The following is an 18,492-nucleotide window of genomic DNA, read 5'->3' as shown; positions in this document are numbered from 1 at the left end:
GATGTACATGGGAGAAGAGACTCAGCACAAATAACATCAAAAAAGAAATGGCATGTGCCCTTGGAACCTGTCTCCTCATCAGTAAAAGTAAAATCATAATAACCATTTTGCAGTGTTGCTCTGTTAGAAATAATGTAGAGAAACAACCAGCTAAGAATCATTACATCATAGATATCACCCAGTCAGCACATAGTGTGTTGTGGTTCACTGACCTCATGATGACTTGCTTGGCCAGTGGCATAGCCACTGTGGACTGCTGTAGCCCTGTGCCATTGGCAACTGTTACTCTTGTGGCAATTTTACTTCCCTTCCTGCAGAAGAGCAGTGCCTTTGGGGACCTAGCCCAGGGTCTTGAACACATTGAATACTTGATGGAGGGAATTGAGCTCATCCACAAGTATTGGCTCAATGTGTCTCTTCAGAGCCAGCCTCCAGTTCTCATTGTATTGGTGAGACTTGTGCACCATCACACAGAGGAAGGACATTGCCTTCCTACTGGCAAATGAGATGCAAATGAGTATAACATTTAAAAAAAATCTTTACTATGTAACATCTATAAGAGTTATGACCTGTGTATCAGGATCACAGTCTTTGACTCCTTTTTCTAATACCTGGCCCCTGAAGCTCTTCCTTTCATTGAGAAGAGGCTTCAACCCTGTAGTAAAAGTCTACATATTGGGTCAGTTCACTCCTTGGGCCAATGCAGGAAGGGAAGAGTAGTGGACCTGCCTTTCAGGAGCCCTGAGAAAGGGGTAGGAGGCAGAGTGGGACAGCATGAGAGGAAAGTTCCGGGTGCAGAGGGGAGGGGCAGAGGGGATGACACTGGAAAGACAATCAGGAAGGGGCGATGGGGTCTGGCAGTCTGGCATCCCCTTAGGTGAGGGCTCCTGTGAAACCACCAGAGTAGGTTGGAGGGGAACAGCGGCTTTCTCCTTGGGGCTTCTACCTCTGAAGGTGTGACTCATGTCTTCACAGGGGAGTGGATCCAATGGAAGAACCGGAATTTGGAGTTCAATATCAGTATAGGCAACAGGCCTGGGAGGGTCTATTCTGATGGTGGCGGTCATGCCATATCTGCGTCGTTTGTTGACCCAGTACAGCAGTGGGCTATAACTGAAGGTGGCAGCTTTCATCACCTCCACCCACTGCTGGGCATGCTGCCTCCTCCGCAGGTTCTTCCTCCAGTGGAGTAAGAGGATGAAGCCAGCAGTTATCACGGTGCAGAGCCCCAACAATCCGAAGTATCATGGCACCCACTCTGAGGCAGTAAAAAAAAGAAAAGAGGCAAGATGACTGACAGCTCTAGCTTGGGACCTGAACTGTATCTCATTGGCTCATTCATTGTCTCATTCCCTCCCACCCTTCTCAAAGACATGCCTAATAATTTCCTGATTCAGTCAAAGCTATATTTGCAGGGCATGTAAGCGACCCCATTAGCCTTTTACAGATAAGGAACACTAGGTGTAGAGGGGCCATGATCTGCCCAGACTCAAGTCAGGCCTTCTGGCTCCTGCCACAGTCTGGCTGTAGCAAAATAACCAGGGAGTGATGAAGAACTTGTGTACATTGATACAGCAGGAGTGGGAGCCATTTATTGTAGGACAACAGAGGTATTTATACATTCTACACAGCTTATCTTAATTAACATAAACTAGATGCAGTAGTCAACTAATAAGAAATCTCCACACTTAATGGCTCCCTGGCATTACTTCACAAACCACTCCCTCTGGCAAAATGCCAAGCGCCATCCAGACTTGTTTACAGACTCTAACAGGCTCCCAGTCCAGGACCCATACAGTCATTCAGACCAAGAAGCCTCACTAAGGGCAAGGACCTCAATTGTATCTTTTCTGCTTGGGCAGAACATGGTCTCTGCCTTCCAGGAGTCCTTAGTTTCTTAGAGGAGTCTGTCTCTTAACGAAATAGCACTCCATTCAGGCAGCCACCACCCCCATTCATGCAAAGGGTCTTCCCTGAACGTTTGTTTCCCACACTCAAAGGTCTGGGTTTACTTACTGCCTGGAAGGCCCATGTCCTCCTTTTGTGAATCCAAAGGTTCACTCTGGTTACCAGGTGTATGGCTCTGGAAAGAGTGAACTCACCCACTACTCTGCCCACCAATGGGAGTCCCCAGAAGGCCCAGTCCCATTGTTCTCTAAAGATGAGGTCACCAGGTTCTGAGCATCAGGAATTCTTGGGCTGGTGCTTGTAGAGTGGTTGGCAGTTGATGGAATAAGGGACTCCATCATGTGACATCTCATGAGCATGTTGTTTTCCATGAAAGACTGGTCCACCATAGAATTGTCTGTCCCCAACTTTGTGTGGTGAACTCACAAGGCAGCCCCCAGGAAAGGCCCTTACACCCTCAGGAACTTCTACTTGTGTTTTCAGTTGTTAGGGAGCCATTTTTCTGTGGGGAGTGGGGCAGGGAGGACAGTGAGCACTGGACATCCTGAAAGGTTAATAAAATAGGTACTTGTTACTCTGTTTTTCTATATGCTTAACAAAACACTGTTGAAATCTTGTTCCCAGGATGTATTGTCCCCAACTGTGAACTGTTTGCTAATCTTGTTCCCAGGATGTGCTTTCCCCAACTGCCAAACTGCAGGATGCACTCCCTCACTGGGTTGCAGGCAAACTGCTCACTCGCCCTGACCCATCAATGAACTTCCCTCCCTGCCCTCTCCAAGAAAATTATATAAGCTCTGCTCAGGCGGTTCTCAGGGCTCTATCTCTCTTTGCTATAGAGAGCTTGGGCCCCAGCATGCTGGTCTCCAAATAAACCCACCCTTCTGCTTTTGCATAAGACAATCTCTTGTGGTCTCTTCCTCCGACGTTTCGCCGGACCCTTACATCCTTACCCTCAAGAAGTGTCTTACCTAGTTGTCAGGGAACAAAAGGGTTCAGAAGAGCCCTACTTTTGCTCCTACCATCTCACTTTTGTTTCTTCAAGTGTTTTGGGGGCATCATCAGTTCCCATGGAAGCTCCCCCATATGGGATCCTGCTTCTATTTCCAGCTTCATCTCCCTCCCCATTCATCATATACTGTTTTCCACACCTCCTTATCCTCCCAGGTGGTCAACTCCCCAACTCTGAGACAAAGAGTCCTTTCAGTTGAATTCCAAATTTCTAGAACTCTGAAGCGGATGAATTTGAAACAAATTTGTTTTACTATAAGTTTTACTATAAGTTTGGATAAGTGGAAAATATAATGTTCTACAGATTTAATATATGATTTTTTAAAAGTTGTTCTATATTAACTGGTATAAAAGTGATGCCCTTTTAAACAATACAACCTACCCACCATGGACAAATAAAGTTCAGTTAAGTATAAATTAAATTTAAAGCTTAACATGAAAAACCCCAGCATGATGCTCTGCCACTGAAGTTTATTTTAAAATCAACATTTTTTATTTCATCTTCCTCTCCCCGTACCTTATCTGGGGGGGAACAGGATTACTTTTTGTCCAGTTATCTGTCCTTGAGCACATACCCACCACAGGAGTGAAGAAATTCAGAGTTGAGGATGGCACCAGAAGATTTAAAAAATGATTGTATCTCAGATTAACAAGTGAAGTAGAACCAGACATGGCATGTCTGCAGAGCCAGATCTTCACAGGCAGGATGCTCTGAGGATCAGAAGGTCAAGGCCTCCAAGCAGACTCTTGCCTTTGCCTGGCCTCTGCAGACAATGGAGATTGTAAGAAGATAAGGAGAAAGTTTGGGGTGGCTTCTCTGAGAGAAGGGGGGGTGGCCAAAAACAGATTCCTCCCTAGTGGTTCTCCTGGTTCTGATGTGCCTGGAGTTGGGTACTAGAGGGCCCAAAGATCAGAAAATAGATAATGACAGGAGGATATTGGAAAGAAGAAAGGATCTAATATGCAAGAGCATGCTGGAATTGAAGAAGGGGTAGACACAAGACAGGGATTCTGGGCAGGAAATTATCCCCATTGTGTTTTCATTGAATCAACTATATATATATTTGTGTGTGTGTGTTTATTTGATACACACACACACACACACACACACACACACACACACATGCATGCACGCACACATTATTTTCTTATTTTTAATGAAGTACAATGCATCAAATTCAGATAAATTAATTTAGATAAATAATTTTTTTCCTCTAACCTACTCCTCCCATTTCTCTACCTTGGTAATTTTTAATCACTGTCTTCCTCATTGATCAAGGCAGAAACAGGGAGTCATCTCTGACACCTCTCTAATATCCTATCACTTCTACTATCAGTGTCTCTCTTTAGCCAAAACAGGCACTTTCCATGGATGCCACCATTATTCCTGGCCATGACTGACAACCCTCTTTTCAATGTAACTTTTTTTAACTCTTAATAAAAAAGCATTTAATATTACCACTTGATTTTGTGTCGAAAATATAGTTGTAAGCTATTAGTATATTAGGACTTCATTTTCCATATCTCCCTTTATTTTTCCAAACCATTTCTTTTTTTTTAAATTTTTTTTTATTGTTGGTCATTCAAAACATTACACAGTTCTTAATACATCATCTTTCACAGTTTGATTCAAGTGGGTTATGAACTCCCAACTTTACCCCGTATACAGATTGCTGTATCACATCAGTTACCCTTCCACTGATTGACATATTGTTTTTCTAGTGTCTGATGTATTCTGCTGTCTGTCCTATTCTCTACTATCCCCCCTCCCCTCCCCTCCCCTCCCCTTTTCCCTCTCTACCCCTTCTACTGTAAATCATTTCTTCCATTTGTATTATCTTGTCTTACCCCTCCTTTCCTCTTATATATCATTTTCACTCCCTTTCCCTCCCACCTCTCATCCCTGTTTAATGTAAATCTTCTTCTCATGCTCTTCGTCCCTACCCTGTCCTTGTTTACTCCCCTTATATCAAAGGGGTCATTTGGTATTTGTTTTTTAACAATTGACTAGCTTCACTTAGCATAATCTGCTCTAATGCCATCCATTTCCCTCCAAATTCTATGATTTTGTCATTTCTTAATGCAGAGTAATACTCCATTGTGTATAAATGCCACATTACTTTTATCCATTCATCTATTGAAGGGCATCTAGGTTGGTTCCACAATCTTGCTATCGTGAATTGTACTGCTATGAACATCGATGCAGCAGTGTCCCTGTAGCATGCTCTTTTAAGTCTTTAGGGAATAGACCAAGAAGGGGAATAGCTGGATCAAATGGTGGTTCCATTCTCAGTTTTCCAAGAAATCTCCATACTGCTTTCCAAATTGGCTGCACCAATTTGCAGTCCCACCAGCAATGAACAAGAGTGCCCTTTTCCCGCATCCTCTCCAGCACTTATTGTTGTTTGACTTCCTAATGGCTGCCAATCTTACTGGAGTGAGATGGTATCCTAGGGTGGTTTTGATTTGCATTTCTATGACTGCTAGCAATGGTGAGCATTTTTTCATGTACTTATTGATTGATTGTATGTCCTCCTCTGAGAAGTGTCTGTTCAGGTCCTTGGCCCATTTATTGATTGGGTTATTTGTTATCTTATTGTCTAATTTTTTGAGTTCTTTGTATATTCTGGTTATTAGGGCTCTATCTGAAGTGTGTGGATTAAAGATTTGTTCCCAGGATGTAGGCTCCCTATTTATCTCTCTTATTGTTTCTTTTGCTGAGAAAAAAACTTTTTAGTTTGAGTAAGTCCCATTTGTTGATTCTAGTTGTTAACTCTTGCGCTATGGGTGTCCTATCGAGGAATTTGGGGCCCAATCACACAGTATGTAGATCGTAGCCAACTTTTTCTTCTATCAGATGCAGAGTCTCTGATTTAATATCAAGCTCCTTGATCCATTTTGAGTTAACTTTTGTGCATGGCGAGAGATAGGGATTCAGATTCATTTTGATGCAAATGGATTTCCAGTTTTCCCAGCACCATTTGTTGAAGATGCTATCCTTCCTCCATTGCATGCTTTTAGCCCCTTTATCAAATATAAGGTAGTTGTAGTTTTGTGGATTGGTTACTGTGTCCTCTATTCTGTACCATTGGTCCACCCGCCTGTTTTGGTACCAGTACCATGCTGTTTTTGTTACTATTGCTCTGTAGTATAGTTTGAAGTCCGGAATCGCTATACCGCCTGATTCACACTTCCTGCTTAGCATTGTTTTTGCTATTCTGGGTCTTTTATTATTCCATATGAATTTCATGATTCTTTTATCTATTTCTACAAGAAATGCTGTTGGGATTTTGATTGGTATTGCATTGAACTTATAGAGAACTTTTGGTAATATCGCCATTTTGATGATGTTAGTTCTGCCAATCCATGAGCGGGGTATATTTCTCATCTTCTAAGGTCTTCTTCTATGTCTTTCTTTAGGGTTCTGTAATTTTCATTATATAAATCTTTCACCTCTCTTGTTAGGTTGCTTCCCAAGTATTTTATTTTTTGGGGGGATATTGTGAATGGAGTAGTTGTCCTCATTACCGTTTCAGAGGATTTGTCGCTGATATACAGGAATGCCTTTGATTTATGCGTGTTGATCTTATATCCTGCCACTTTGCTGAATTCATTTATTAGCTCTAATAGCTTCTTTGTAGACCCTTATGGGTCTGCTAGGTATAGGATCATATCATCTGCAAATAGTGATAATTTAAGTTCTTCTTTTCCTATTTTTATGCCTTTAATTTCTTTCGTCTAATTGCTCTGGCCAGTGTTTCAAGGACTATGTTGAACAAAAGTGGTGAGAGAGTGCATCCCTGTCTTGTACCAGATCTTAGAGGGAATGCCTTCAATTTTTCTCCATTCAGAATGATGCTGTCCTGTGGCTTATCATAGATTGCTTTTACAATGTTGAGGTATGTTCCGGTTATCCCTAATTTTTCTAGAGTTTTGAACATAAAGGGATGCTGAACTTTGTCGAAAGCTTTTTCTGCATCTATCGAGATGATCCTATGGTTCTTATTTTTAAGTCTATTGATGTGGTGAATAACATTTATTGATTTCCGTATATTGAACCAGCCTTGCATCCCAGGGATGAATCCTACTTGATCATGGTGTATAATTTTTTTGATATGTATTTGAATCCGATTCGCCAGAATTTTATTGAGGATTTTTGCATCAAGGTTTATTAGAGATATTGGTCTGTAGTTTTCTTTCTTTGAAGTGTCTTTGTCTGGTTTCGGAATCAGGGTGATGTTGGCCTCGTAGAATAAATTTGGAAGTTCTCCCTCTTTTTCTATTTCCTGAAATAGCTTGAAAAGTATTGGTGTTAGTTCCTCTTTAAAGGTTTTGTAAAACTCTGCTGTATACCCATCCGGTCCTGGGCTTTTCTTAGTTGGTAATCTTTTGATGGTTTCTTCTATTTCCTCTATTGTTATTGGTCTGTTTAGGTTGTCTATATCCTCCTGACTCAATCTGGGCAGATCATAAGACTTAAGGAATTTATCTATGCCTTCACTATCTTCTATTTTATTGGAGTATAGGGATTCAAAATAATTTCTGATTATCTTCTGTATTTCTGAAGTGTCTGTTGTGATATTGCCTTTTTCATCCCGTATGTTAGTAATTTGAGTTCTCTCTCTTCTTCTCTTCATTAGCATGGATAAGGGCCTGTCGATTTTATTTATTTTTTCAAAGAACCAACTTTTAGTTTTGTCAATTTTTTCAATTGTTTTTTTTTGTTTCAATTTCATTAATTTCAGCTCTGATTTTAATTATTTCTTGCCTTCTACTTCTTTTGCTGTTGTTTTGCTCTTCTTTTTCTAGGATTTTGAGATGAAGTAAGAGATCATTTATTTGTTGGTTTTTTCTTTTTTTGAGGAATGAACTCCAAGCGATGAATTTTCCTCTTAGAACTGCTTTCAGTGTGTCCCATAGATTCCGATATGTTGTGTCTGTGTTTTCATTTAACTCTAGGAAGTTTTTAATTTCCTCCTTGATGTCTTCTAAAACCCATTGATCATTCAGCATCCTATTGTTCATTCTCCAAGTGATGCTTGATGTTTCCTTCCTTCTTTTATCATTGATTTTCAGTTTTATTCCATTATGATCAGATAAGATGCATGGTATTATCTCTACCCCTTTATATTGTCTAAGAGTTGCCCTGTGACATAATATATGGTCTATTTTTGAGAAGGTTCCATGTGCTGCTGAGAAAAAGGTGTAACTACTTGATGTTGGGTGGTATAGTCTATATATGTCAATTAAGTCTAGGTTGTTAATTGTGTTATTGAGTTCTATAGTTTCCTTATTTAACTTTTGTTTGGAAGATCTGTCCAGTGGTGAGAGAGGTGTGTTGAAGTCTTCCATGATTATTGTATGGTGATCTATTAGACTCTTGAACTTGAGAAGAGTTTGCTTGATGAACACAGCTGCACCATTATTTGGGGCATATATATTTATGATTGTTATGTCATGTTGGTGTATGGTTCCCTTGAGCAGTATGAAGTGTCCTTCTTTATCCCTTTTGATTAACTTTGGCTTGAAATCTATTTTATTAGATATGAGTATGGACACTCCTGCTTGTTTCCGCAGTCCATATGAGTGGTATGATTTTTCCCAACCTTTCACCTTCAGTCTATGAATATCTTTTCCTATCAGATGCGTCTCCTGTAGGCAGCATATTGTTGGGTCTTGTTTTGTGATCCATTCTACTAGCCTGTGTCTCTTAATTGGTGAGTTTAAGCCATTAACATTTAGGGTTATTATTGAGATATGGTTTGTTCTTCCAGCCATATTTGTTTATTGATGTTACTAAACCTGATTTGTTATTCTCTTTGACTACTTTCCCCCCTTTACTGTCCTACCTTCCATTGTTGGTTTTCAATGTTATTGTCCATTTCCTCTTCCTGTAATGTTTTGCAAAGGATTTTTTTAAGAGATGGTTTTCTGGCTGCGAATTCTTTTAACTTTTGTTTATCGTGGAAGGTTTTAATTTCATCTTCTATCCTGAAGCTTAATTTTGCCAGATACACGATTCTTGGTTGGAACGTATTTTCTTTCAGTGTTTGAAATATGTTATTCCAGGATCTTCTTGCTTTCAGTCTGTGTTGAGAGATCAGCTGTTATCCTGATTGGTTTGCCCCTAAATGTAATCTGTTTTCTTTCTCTTGCAGCTTTTAAAATTCTCTCCTTATTCTATATGTTGGGCATCTTCATTATAATGTGTCTAGGTGTGGATCTCTTATGATTTTGCACATTCGGCGTCCTGTAGGCTTCTAGGATTTGGGATTCTGTCTCATTCTTCAAGTCTGGGAAGTTTTCTCATATTATTTCACTGAATAGACTGTTTATTCCTTTGGTATGGAGCTCTGTGCCTTCCTGTATCCCAATGACTCTTAAATTTGGTCTTTTGATATTGTCCCATAATTCTTGGATGTTCTGCTCATGGTTTCTTAGCAGACTTGCTGAGCTGTCTATGTTCTTTACAAGTTGAAATACTTTGTCTTCATTGTCTGATGTTCTCTCTTCTAAGTGATGTACTCTGCTGGTAGTATTCTCAATTGAGTTTTTAAGTTGGTTTATTGTTTCCTGCATTTCTAGGATTTCTATTTGTTTGTTTTTTATTACCTCTATCTCCTTGTGAAATTGATCTTTTACTTCCTGGATTTGTTTGTCAATGTGATCTTTCATTGTCTGATTTTGCTGTCTCATGTCTTCCTTGAGACTCCAGATCATCTGAAGCATATATATCCTGAACTCTTTATCTGACATTCCATCTGTTGAAGCTATTACCTCTTCTAAAGTTGAGTTGACCTGCATTGCTTGTGGTCCTTTCTTTCCTTGTCTTTTCATGCTGCTCACGTTTCTTTCTGCTTGGTGGAACTGTTGTGTTTATGAGTTTTTCCCCCTAATTATTTATATTGCTCTTGTATAGTTGAAAAATCTCCCTTGCAGGGCGGGTAGTGGCTGTGCTCCTTCTCTGGTTGGGGTGATCTCAAAACCGCACTGGCAGGCCGCTAGGCCTGCTCTGCCTGTTGTTCGCGGGTCTGCCCACCCTTCGGGAGCGGGTGACGGCTCTGCTCTGCCCCCCCTCCAATTGTGGCGATATGACTATCACCCCCTCGGGTCGTTGGGCCTGATCTGGATGCGGGCGGCTGCTCTGCTCTGCCCCCCTACTCCAATTGGAGTGGCGTATCTACCATGCTGGCAGGCCTCTAGGCCTGATCCGTTGGTGGGTCTCAGGTCTGCCTGACTCTGGCAGTAAGGGGCGTTGGGTGTCGAGAGTCCTTTGGTCCTTGCGGTCACACCCACAGAGAGATTTTGAAGTTTCCCGGTTGTTTGCCAGGTGGTCGGGGCTATTAGCAGAGCCCGGAGGGCATGGCCATGTGCGGGGCCATGCGGGGACCCTTCTAGCTGAGTCGGGCCACCGGGAGCCACGTGAAGAGTGGGGTAGCTGTGTCTGTGTGGTTAAGATCTGGGCGGGTGATTTGGCTGTTCGCCGAGCGAGAGCAGGGCCTCCCGGGAAAGCCGATATGGCGGAGGCGTCTGCCGGTTTGGGCTGCCACTCCTCTCCGGGCCGCCGCCGCTTTCAGATGCTGCTGGTGGTTGCGGGGTTGGACCTCTGCGCCCGCCGGGGGGGCCACCTGTAGAGCCGGGTAGCTGTGGCCGCGTGGTTAGGGACCAGGTGGGTTAGGCGGCTGCTCCCAGAGCGAGCACTAGGCCCCCCAGGGGAGCCCGGATGGCGGAGGCCGAATTACGGTTCGGGCGGGGCGGGCCAAGTCGCTCCGGGTGTCAGCCCCTTGCAAAAACGGCCGCTAGTTGCAAGCGTTGATTTCTGCACCCGCCGCAGGGCCACCTGTCTAGCCGGGTAGCTGTGGCCGCGCGTGATTAGGGACCAGGTGGGTTAGGCGGCTCCTCCCAGAGCGAGAGCTAAGCCTCCCGGGGGAGCCGCTTGCCGGATCGCTGATGGCTGAGGGACCAGATCTCTGTGCCCGCATGGGCGTCCAAGATCCACTTCTCTGGGACAAACTGTCAATTCCAATAATCCTACCAGTTCACGGCAGCTCTCTTCTTAAGGGAATTATGCTAGAAGTTCCTCCGTAGGTAGGCTGCCGCTGTTCTGATGGGTCTTTCTTATCCGGTTTAAGTGGAGACGTTAGAATCGCTGCTTCCTCGCTGGCCGCCATGTTGGATCCCTGTTCCAGATCATTTCTGCCAGCATTGGAAATGTTGGCCTTGTCCAACTCATTGTGTTAATTCCCTAAACAAATTTTCAGGTATGAGAATGACCTGGCTGTATGCCAGACTGGAGTCTGACATCATTGGCCTGTACAAGGTACTGGATGAGCTAATCCTGGCCAGAGGTGACCTGGAGATGCAGATTGAGAACCTGACTGAAGAACTGGCCTATCTGAAGAAGAACCACAAGGAGGTCAGAAGTTGTTTCTTTCCTCCAAGACCCCAAAATTACAGTTTCAAGTTTACAAATCTGGAGTTAAAATATGTCCTGTTAAAGTGGTCACTTATTTTAGATGAGCCTGTATGAACATTGCTGCTGGTGCTGTTGATAATGGTTCCAACTAAGGTTTAACAAATTAGAGGAAATTTCTGATTTTATCATTTTCATTCTTAGGTAATGAATTGGGTAATGAGAATTCTAATTATCTTGATTTAGTGATTTTGAAAATAGTATATGTATGGTATTTCAAAAGTTAGAAAATAAACAAGTGTATCAATACAAAATGCTATCTATGCCATACATGGAACTCTGATTGGCCATGGTGTATATTAGGGGCTGGTGTAGAGAATGGACATGGGCAGTAAATTCCTAAAGGACTCCACTCAATTTTCAATGACTCTGCAAACCCTGCAGGCCTAGGCACTGTTTTCAGTCCTCAGTTTGACAAGTATAGTTGAAATCCTTCCAGCAACATACTTACCAGGCCTCCCCTTTCTTTACAGATAGTGGACTCTCTAGAAAAAGGGCCAACTAACCCTTATGGCCCATAGGTGCAGCATGTAAGGTCATAGTCACTAAAAGGACCAGTGAAAATATCTTAAGTTTTTATTTTTTATCGTGCTCAAATATATTGCCTTTTTTTGTTGTTGTTCTAATTAGTTACATTTGAGAGTAGAGTGGATTTTGGCACTTCATGTATCATAGAGTATAACTTCTCATTCTTCTGATTGTATATGACATAAAATTACAGTGGTTGTGTTTTCACATTTACACATGAGGTAATAATGTGTGATTTATTCTCCTAACCCACCTACTTCTATACCCCCTCCTCCTTTCATTCCCCTATATCTAATTTAAAGTGTCTCTACACTTCCCTAGACACCTTCCCTTACTGTGAATTTGAATCTACATATCAGAGAAAACGTTTGGCCTTTGGTTCTTTGGGATTGGCTTATTTCACTTAGCATAGTATTCTCCAGCTGTATCCATTTCCTAGCAAATTCCATCATTTCATTCTTTATGGCTCAGTAATATTCCATAACATATATATATACCACATTTTCTTTATCCATTCATCTGTTAAAAGGCACCTAGTTTGGTTCCATAGTTTAGATATTGCTAATTGAACGGCTGTAAACTTTGATGTTGCTGTGTTACTTTGGATATAAACCGAGAAGTGAGATAACTGGGTCAAAAGGTGGTTCCATTCCTTTTTTTTTCTGAAGAATATTCATACTGCTTTCCATATGGTTGCACCAATTTCCAGCCCCACATGCCCTGTATGAGTGTACCTTTTTCCCCACATCCTCAACAAAATTTATTGTTGCTGATATCCTTGATAGTTGCCAGTCTGACTGGGGTGAGATAAAATCTTAGAGGAATTTTGATTTGTATTTCTCTAATCTCTAGGGATGTTGAACATTTTTTCATATATTTGTTGATTATATTTATTCTTCTCTGACATGTCTGTTCATTTCCTTTGCCCATATATTGACTGTATTATTTGGTTTTTAGGTGTAAAGATTTTTGAGTTCTTTATATATCCTGGAGATTATGCATATAATAACTATTTTGTCACATTCTGTAGACTCTCTCTTCATCTTAATGATTGTTTCCTTTGCTATTAAGAAACCTTTTAGTTTAATTCCATCCCATTTATTTATTATTGATTTTACTTCTCATGCTTTAGGAATCTTGTTAAGGAAGTCAGCTCCTAAGCCAAAGTGGTGAAGAATTGAGCCTACTTTTTCTTCTACTAGGCACAGGTTCTCTCTTCTAGTGTGTAACTTCTTGGTTCACTTTGAGTTGAGTTTCTCACAGGGTGAGAAACATGTTTAATTTCATTTTGCTACATATAGATTTCCATTTTCTCAGCACCATTTGTTGAAGACGCTATCTTTTCTCCAATATATGTTTTTGGCAACTTAGTCTAGTATGAGATAACTGAATTTATGTGGGTTTGTCTTTGTGCCATCTATTCTGTACCATTAATCTATATGTCTGTATTGGTGCCAATACCATGTTGTTTTTGTTACTTGTAGTATAATTTAAGGTTTATTGATTTCCTATAAACATCATTTTTTTTAACCAGGGATTAAACTCAGGGGCACTCAACCACTGAGCCACATCTTCTGCCCTATTTTGTATTTTTATTTAGAGACAGGATCTCACTGAGTTGTTTAGTGTCTTATCATTTCTGAGGCTGGCTTTAAACTCACCATCCTCCTGCCTCAGCTTCTATAGCCACTAGGATTATAGATGTTTGCCATTATGCCCAGCTAAATATCACTTCTTTAGGGATCCCTTTTCTGCTTTGCTCAGTGATGGCTCTCACAGGCCCCCAGACTGCTCTGCAGCATTCATCACATGAATCTGTCTTCTCATACCTGTCCTCTCCAAAAGGACAAGTATTCTGACCTTGTATACCTAATGAGGGGCCTGACAAGGAGATGGAGTTCAAATCATTATATAACTGATAAATTCATACATAGTCAGCTTTAACTAAGTGAGTAAATTCACACTAAAATACCACTCTGAAGATTTCATTAATCATGGATGCTGGGGTGCTTGCTTCACCAGAGCCAATCCTTTATAAGAAAGAGAACTTGGTCAGAAAATACCACTCCAGGCAGGCCTGACAGAGTCAGGAAGCCAGATTCCCAGGTCAACACAACAGAACACAGGGGGTATGGAGCAAATGTATGGCAGTGCAGAGGGCAGGAGGAAACCCCAGGGGAAAGAATGAAAGTAGTATTAGTAGGTTCCTTGGCTCAGGGCCACCTGAGTTGTTTGTCCTCTGGCCCTGGAAGCTCCCCACCCTGTCTTCTCCACTAAGACCATCTGAGCAAGACATGAGGAGCCAGTGCCCTGAGAAGACCAACACAGGCCTAAAGGTGGGGTGGCTTATTTTTGTGTGATCTTTGTGAAATAAAATACATATGCAAAGTACATGAAATGTATCTGTGGAGATTGATGAATTATAACATGAGTGGGCTGACACCCACCTCCCCAGTCAGGACCTACAGCATCCCCAGCACCATAGAATCACACACATATTATTCCTGACCTACTTGCTACATCCCTAAGGTGGCCTTGGCCCTGAATTTTGTCATTACCATGTCCTCACGCCCCAAAGAGTAATTGTATGTCTCCTGGTTTTGAAGGTCTTAAGGATGGGAACATAGAGCACATTTTGTTCTTTCCACTCAGTATTTTGTGAGTCATCTTCGAGTTGTATGTAGCGTGTTTACTCACTGTTCCTGCATTAAATTTTGTGCCTGAGAGTCTCACAAGCTATGCATCCTGATTCTGTTGATGGACAGTTGTGCTATGTCTGGCTTGTGTGCACTCTGTGTCTTAATGTGAGGCTATTCTTCTGGATGACTTGTAACATTGTGGGGAGTTTGGAAGGGAAGGGAAGGGAGGTGACACAGGAAGCATCTATTTTCATGGGGACATGGCAGGTGTGAGAGGCCTGGCTACAGAAGTGAGAGTGGGCCTATGAGTATCATGAAGAAAAGGCACTGCAAATCTCCTTTGATGTTTACTCCTGTCTGAGACTGGACTGGTATCCTTCTCCTAAAAAGATTTGGTTGTTATGGGCACCACACAATCCTCTGGACTGGGATACCTGACCCCTGCAACCCTCTGGGGTATAAACTAGTTCTATATGCATAGAGAAGACAGGCAAGACAATCTATTGCAAAACACTGTCCATGAGGGACAAAGGAAACACCACCAACTGGCCAACAACTGTGTCTCTTTTCCCAAGATGGGCATATCTCAAGAGGTTTCTGTTTGGGAGATTCAGGGATTCACTGTCACACATCCAGGGGCTGGCCTGCTTAGAGATAAGGTAGCCAGAACCCTGGAGTGAAGATGCTTACACAGCTGGCCCCTACCCACACCTCAGCTGTGCTGGGAACCAGGCTGCTCAGTGGAACCCAACTCTTGGAGACTTTGGAGAGCTCAGGGCAGAGCTCCCCACCTTTTCAAGAAAACCTATCTCAGCATCACCTTAAATCTCCTATTTCCTACTGGGAACTGTCCTGGCCAAAGATGGCCAGGAGTCTCTCCTGTCATAGGAGACTGGGGAGGGGGGTGCTAAAGCTCCAAACCCCAGTTCTTCTGTTCTGAAGAAATAAGAGTTTGAGTCAATCACTGAAAACCAGAAAAGAGAATTTTATTAGTAGTAAAACTAAATTAAGACTCAAACAAAGAGCACTCCCAAGAGGGTAGGTCATCTCCCAGCAAAGAACAACAGGAAACAGTGCTTTCTCTGAATATTTTGGTGTTTTGTGGTTGCCTTGAGAACTGGGTCTACCTTCAGCACCCTTTGCCAATATAGTGTTCACCTCCTTCGTGTTGAGTGGTTGAGTTTTGACCTTAGTTGGTCCTCTCCAGAACTGTCATGGTGGCCTTCTTGTTCAGAGGACTGCATCTATAAGTCAGTTTTCTGTTAATATGAATATTCAGGTTAATGACAAGGCAGAATTTACCTTACAGCCCCTGCAATACTGAGAAAATTTTTCTTCTGATATATATTGCAACAACTATGGCCATAATTTCTAGCTTTACAATGACCCCAATTGACCCTGTCAAGAGTTAGAATAGCCCCCATTAATCTTTCTTTCTGGATATATATCTTGATTGGCCCTCTTTTACCTGTTTATTCTTTAAGGTCTCCACACCTGTTGTTTTTCTGTAAGTTATCTGTTTACCCATTTGCCTTAAAAGTAACGTAAAGAAAACTATAAAAGTAACTTTAAAGGAAACCCATGACCTTGCCATGTTATTGGTTTGCATTTCACTGGTCACTACTAACTGCTACCTAATACTCCCTGCCAAGGTTCAAGACCCTAAATCATATCTGGGACAAGGGTGACTAATGCCTACTTTCTGCTGATAAGGGTAGGTATTTCCCATACTTGCTGTCAGTGAAATGCTCTTGATTATGAGTTAAGCTCTATCCAGGGGGCCTCAATATCTGAAATAGAGGAAATCATTTAGAGGCAAATGCCCTATGAGAAAAACAACAAGATACAACTATCACCATAAAATTGATATACCAAGAGACAGAGAAATATTAGATACATTGAGCTGTTCCAAAAACCAGAAATTTCCTCCACCAAAAAGTTCTATAAAACCCCTAACTAAAAACTTCTCTCCATGGCAAGGGTGGTGAGGACAGAGCATCTTTTGGGGAATGCAAATCTGGTTTTTATGGTAGGGGTTACCAGAGACTGAAGTCAGGGGAAACTCACCACTAAGCAACATCCCCAACCATTTTTATATTTTATTCAAAGACAGGGTCTTTCTGAATTGCTTGGGGTCTTGCTACTTTGCTGAGGCTGGCTTTGTACTTACAGTCTTCCTGCCTGAGCCTCCCCAGCCACTGGGGTTCAGGCATGTGCTTCACTTTCCAGTGGCTTCTCCTGCCACATACAGGGCAAGAAGTCTTTGGAAGCCTGCCTTTAATTGGGCAGATTTTCTTCTAGTGCCCTCACATTCTGTAATGATGACAGACACCTTCAGATGCTCAAGGCTTCTGTGGGGAAGAAAAGAGGGTGGCCATGAAGAGCTGCAGTCAATAATTGTATTGGTCTCTTGGCCCTCTTTTCTCCTTTCTTAGGTCCCTTTATGTTTTCTCCTGATTTGATCATAAAAGACCTGCATGGCTAACTTTAAGGGAAGTTCAAGGGCCTGCTACCAATTTTGTAATTTCTAAAATCTGGGTCAAATTGAATAATAAATATATCTTTTAAAATAAGTTGCCTTTCAAGAGGTGCAGGATCTAAGAATGTATATTTTACTAAGCCTTCCTTCAATATTTCTACAAAAGTCCTGGGATTTCACCCCAACCCCTGATCAATTGATGACAGTGTCATAGAATAGGTTTCATCCTATTATTTTTAAGTACTGCCTTGAGACAAGTGATCAGGTGATCTCTGTATCACCTTCAAAGTGATTCATCATAACTCCAATGAGGATGCTCAGTTTGAACAGCAGAAGGGCACACAAGGTATAAAGTATTAGGAAAATATAAATCATCCTCCAAACCTTAGCAAACTGAGGTCTCAGTTAGAGTTTGACTCAAAATTATTGTTATATCTCTCCAGATTACCTCAAGGCCTTAGTTTGAATCCCTCTGTATATTTATCAGGGTCATCAGCAAATCTTCCTAAATCCTGTTGGGCCTGTTTTAGATCTTGCATAGAAAAAGGTACCTGCATTCTTACCAGTCAGTATTCTCCATTTTCCTCTTGTAATGTGTATAAACTGGTAGTAGGCTAAGTAGGGACAGACTCATGATGAGGGAAACCAGGGTTGCGGGAATGGGGGTGGGTACAGAAAAGAGTGGGAAAATTTGATATTGACAGATGTGTGTTAGGTACATTGTTGAGAGGAAAGAAGGTGTGATTTGGGGGTCCGTAGGCCAGTAATGTTTTGACTCATTGCTAGAAAGGCCTCATCAGAATAGGATGGGCATGATATTGAAAAGTGGGTGAGGGGAGCAAGAGTTTTTGTGTCACTCTATTGGAAACATAGATAGTCCAAAAATAACAACAGGATTACTGACATAGAAAAGAGCAAGAATCATTATATTCCTTGACTTTCCTTTGGAATAATAAATGTGAGAGGACATGGGGTCCATGCAAAGGCACTATAGAATAAGGACCATAACTGTCACTTTGGTGAAAAAAAGATACCAACTGAGAATATATTTCTTAGCTATGAGGGATCTTCAACTAGTGCCCCATGAGGAGATTTGTAAGTAGATAAAGGTGGTTAATTCATTGCCCTCCAGATTCTGGAAATAACCTATAAAAATGGTGGTGTGATGCCCATTACTGAAGAGAGACAGGGGGACACCATAAGGCAACAGCCACAACAGTGGAGCCTCATTGCCGCTCTGATGGCCTTGCTCAAAAGAATGCCACAAAAAGCAAGAGAAAGTGTATATCTATATGTCATCAGGAAAACAAAATGTCACTGTTATAAAGAGGGAAAAAAGATGAACAGTGACAACATAAATGACATTAGACAAAGAATGGGTGTGACATATGGAAGAGGTTTCATCGGAGGAAAGTGAAGACAGAGAAACTAAAGCAAACTGTAAGATATCAGAG

General features: G+C 41.7%; 1 pseudogene; it reads right to left on the bottom strand.

The window, feature by feature from the left end:
• Positions 1 to 680: 680 nt before the first annotated feature.
• On the bottom strand, positions 681 to 1,133 carry LOC144368529 (testis-expressed protein 38 pseudogene; annotated as a pseudogene).
• Positions 1,134 to 18,492: the final 17,359 nt, after the last annotated feature.

The sequence above is a fragment of the Ictidomys tridecemlineatus genome, chromosome 2 (assembly GCF_052094955.1).
Source record: "Ictidomys tridecemlineatus isolate mIctTri1 chromosome 2, mIctTri1.hap1, whole genome shotgun sequence".
Classification (NCBI taxonomy): Eukaryota; Metazoa; Chordata; class Mammalia; order Rodentia; family Sciuridae; genus Ictidomys; species Ictidomys tridecemlineatus.
This window is presented reverse-complemented; position numbering and strand designations above follow the sequence as displayed.